A 4,720-nucleotide genomic window follows, 5' to 3' on the forward strand; every position below is an offset into this window, starting at 1 on the left:
AGCGGAGGGCCCACGTAATGGTTTTGGGGCTCAAAGCCCATAGTTTTGGGTGAAAGCATGGTAAAGACTCCTCTAAGTGCGTGGAGTGTGAATTATAAAGGGGTCAAGTCAAAGGGTTGTCCGCCCGAGAATAATGTAAAATAATAGGAAGTTAGTTAGCTTGCCCATGGTCCATGGACCATGGGAATGTATAAATAGAGCAAGGATATATGGCTAGAAGTCAGTTTGGAGTTAAGTTTTGTTTTGGATCTTGATGATTATGGGTTTGTGAAGGCAATATTTTTTGCGTCTGTAAGTCCGAGTCAAGGGTGTTGGTAGATAGATAGAGGCTCTACAGCTGTGTGCACAGAGGCCTGGTAGAGTCCGTAGCTGTGTGCATGGACCCCTGCAGCTGAGTGCGTAGGGCGGATCTGGTTGTAGTGACGGAAGATATTAATAAAGATAAGTGTTTTCTAAAATATCGCGGATCTATTGTGTTCTGGTTTATGCATCTATTATATCTCTTTATAATTGCACGCATTGGGTTTTATTGTTAAATGTTTGCTTAAGGACTATAACAAGAATATCAGATATATAATAATTTCCTTAATAAGAAAGTACACCTGCAGTCCGATAATAGTACAGAAGTGGTGCGAGGCCACAGAAAGGTTCGCGACCCTCTCTAGACCACATCAAGACATCCCAAGGGTGCAAAAACCTGGTTCCATCACCCTCCCCTGCTACCTCGGGTGAGACCTCAGTCTGCGCTGCGGGTTATTGCCGAAAGGGCCAGTAGTTGTGGGATTTGTTTGGCTAATAACTCTTCCGAACTTGGGTCAGGGCCCAATAAGCCAACAAAGGGACCATATGACAAAGGGTTGGTGGGCGTGGATAACATAGTGGACGGAAGGCCAACAAACAACAATGGTGGAAGGTGGGTCAAGCACTGTAGAGGACTACGGTGGTGGAGGGTATGGAAAATAACGATGGTCAATGAAGTGGGGTGCTGTCAGGTGAAATGACTGGAGGTTTCAGACAGGGATTCAAGATGTGATGACAATTTCAAACATTCCATACTCGTCCTTCTACCTAAATTTTTCCGCTTTGATGTCGGAAATCTCAAAAACCTTAGAAGCTGAGTGAGATTCATCCTTCCTTCTTTTGGATTTGAACCCACGAATAATTCTGACAAGGGTTACCACCATAAGGACCGATGCAATGGTTGTGATGGCCTTGAATGAAATCATGGCGCTTATATGGGTATATGTAATTACTAGATATTTAATGAACTTCTCAAAATGAGATTATTTTATTTCAGGTACCTCCTCACTATCATCCTCATCCATCTCACTTAACAATTGATTTAGTACTCTGTCTACAGCACCACCTGCATCGCCAACACTGCTCCTTCACTATGTAGCAATAGAATCAAGCTCTTAAAAAAAAAGACACAAGGCATTGACTATTGGGCTTTGTAAAAAATCTCTTGAACATTAGCATCACTTTCTCTAAACCACATAGTTAATAATTATGGGCCTTCTAGTTAATAATTATGGGCCTTCTACACTGATAAAATTGGCCCGACACTCATTTGCAATGGATTTTGTAAGCAACGTCTTACCACAACCTGGTGGGCCATAAAAGATCTCTCCCTTTGAAGGAGACATGCCAAAAGTTTCAAATTTCTTAGGGTGCTCCACTTGATATTGAACAATATTTTGAAGCTCCCTCTTGAAATTTTCCAAACAACCAATATCCTCCCAAGAAACATTGGGCACTTCAACAACAATTTTACGCAAGGCAGATGGGTTACTGGTGCCCAACGTAGTATGAAATTTCTCATTTGTAACAATTGTAGAATTAAGGATTTCAACATCGATTGTCTCATCTTCTAAGTCTATAACATCCATTTTTTCCCTTATGCACTATAGCGCAATATCGGTGCAAAGAGCTGCAAGATCAAATCCAACATATCCATGTGTATCCTTTGCAATTCATTCAAGATCAACATCGTTCGAAAGCTTCATATTCTTTGTATGTATATGGAGGACTTCCATCCACCCCACTTCATCAGGAACCCCAATATCAATTTCCCTGTCAAACCTTCCAAACCTTCTAAGAGCTGGGTCAATACTATTTGGCCGGTTAGTTGCTCCAATCACAATAACATGGGCTCGAGCTTTTAGCCCATCCATCAGTGACAGAAGTTGAGAAACAATTCGCCTCTCAACCTCACCATGTGTCTTTTCTCTTTTGGGTGCTATTGAATCAATTTCATCAATAAAAATAATGGATGGGGCATTCTTCTCTGCCTCCTCAAAGGCTTTCCTCAGATTTCTTTCACTTTCTCCAGCCAATTTCGACATAATTTCGGGCCCATTAATTAAGAAAAAGAAAGCACCAGTTTCATCCCATGGTATTTCATAAAATGATGGTTGAGCTGCATTTCCCTCTTACCACTCATTCAGACCATCATAATATTTAATTTTACTTCTCTGGATTTCACTTTTCCATTCTCCAATGAGCTTTTTGTTACGAGAGACATAAAGATCATCTAATAAACTTGCTTTTCCTTCTTATAAGTTACCTTAAAGCGTGTTTACCCATTCTGTAGATTCTTCATTCTGAATTGTGTTAACAGCTTTTGCATCCTCATTAGATTGATCTTCCCTTGAACCTATATAATCATCAAGAGACATTATTTCAGGAAGTTCCTTACGTTCCCTCATTAGCTATTCAGTAAAAATTTCAGTTGGACTCATGTCTGATGCATCTACTCCAACTACTTGAAAAGATAATGTACATGATGATAACTAACTAGGGAAGTCTGAACCAGTGTCAATTTCATTATGGTCAAGACTATCCACTACATCCGCAACTTCATCCACATTAAGATCAACTTCATCTGGATCCTCATCTTGATCGATATCATTTTCATATTCATCATTATCTATTACATCTTCATTTTCATTATCATCATTTTGATCAAAATATTATTCTCCTCCTTCACCTTGTTTCATTTCTTCACTGTCGCTATCATCTTCCTTATTATCGATTTCCTTTAGACTTGCTGTAACTTCTGCATATGATTTTTCCCATTGCTGAAGGTTTTCTTGAATTTTACTAAACTGCTCAGTGAATTCAGGACGTAAATGTAATGTCATATTGTGTGATGGATAACGTTCAAGGACTCACATGGTTATATTCTGTGGTGGATAATGTTCAAAGACTCACATGGCTCTGATACCATTAAAGCAACACAACTTATGGCTTGTTGACTTTTAATGTAAAAATACACAAAGGTATTTGTAATAATAATTTATTATATATAAAATTTACAAGTGATGAGAAATGTTACAATGAGGCCTTGCTTATATACCTTATAGGCAGGAGTCCTTTCATGACTGGGCATGTCTTTTAGACATGCATTTTCACTTAACTAATGACTATTTAAGATAATTATCATTTGATTATTTATTATTTATTTATTTATTTATTTATTTGTTATGAATTATATTCATAACAGACAACAATCTAACTCAGAGATCATCCAGTTAACTGATTAATCAACCAAAAATAGCTCATGCATGCAAGGAATTTGAATTACTCAGTTGTGGTGGTGATTCCAAGGCAGTGTACCATCGGTTGTAAACTAATGTTGAGTGTACAGGTTTTTCATGCAACCAATGATTCATCCTTGGGAATTGCGGAATCATTTTGGATGAAATTCCTAAATAATAGGGGCTAATTTCCTTAGGATTTACGTAAGGAAATAGGAGGCTTGGTGAGCAGAGAATTGGCTAAGTGTTGGCCAAAGATTGTTCATTGAGCAAGTGAAAAATTATTCTTTTGGAGGTTGAGCTCAGAGCTAGAGCTAGCAATCGTAATAGTTTTTCAATTCATTGATTAATGCAAACAGGCTTGAAGGGTTTTTTCTAGTTGGGTTCCCCTATAAAATCATTGTGTATTTGTGGTTTTTCTTATTGCATGTCTATGCATATTGTTCTAAATTGTGAATTTCATTCGAAGAGAAGTATAGTAGAATCATGTCTTGTGATTTTAGATTAAATTTCTTGAATATATATTAAATTTCTACAACCACTTGGGCCAAGATGAGGTGCCCATATTTAGCTATTATAGCCTTTGTGGCTTTAGATGTATCTAAGAGCCTATATTGAAAAACTTAATTAGAGGTCGCAATGATGATAAAGCATCATAATTATATTATTAAAATTGCCTCATACCTTCTTGTTCTAGGTGGTCTCTTCCCTTCTTTTCGAAGTGCCTTCTCATTTGCATCTGCCATAAGGCCTTTCCACTCCCTCTCTGGAATTGTTGGAGGGCACCCATATGGCCCGTTTTTTTTTTAAATGAACCATATACCGGCCCCACATATGTTTTAAATGTAATCCTTCTTTGGAGGTAACTCCAATTTTGTTGAAGGTACCCTCACTGAATATGCCAACCATCTTGTTCATAAGTTGATCCTTAAAATTGGAACTTTTGGATTTCCAGTTTGTGCGAATGGTGGTCCCAAAGAGTTCAAAAGTTAGGTCATACAAGTGCCTACAAAATACATCATTTCCTACAAAACGATATTATCATTAGTTTAAAAATAATCATAGACTATACGTAAATTTCAATTAGATTGTACTTAATATTTAAGACACTTCCTAAATACCTGGAAGCTTCTATAATTTCACAGGGACATGGTCATCATCTACCAAAAGCATAATCGATA

General features: G+C 37.6%; 1 pseudogene; it reads right to left on the reverse strand.

Moving 5' to 3' along the window:
• Positions 1–1,969: 1,969 nt before the first annotated feature.
• LOC149243536 (cell division cycle protein 48 homolog pseudogene) lies at positions 1,970–2,382 on the reverse strand (annotated as a pseudogene).
• Between the last annotated feature and the right edge of the window lie 2,338 nt (positions 2,383–4,720).

This window comes from Pinus tabuliformis, chromosome 8 (genome assembly GCF_031772625.1).
Source record: "Pinus tabuliformis cultivar Carrire ecotype Pingquan chromosome 8, CPIR1, whole genome shotgun sequence".
In the NCBI taxonomy this organism is placed as follows: Eukaryota; Viridiplantae; Streptophyta; class Pinopsida; order Pinales; family Pinaceae; genus Pinus; species Pinus tabuliformis.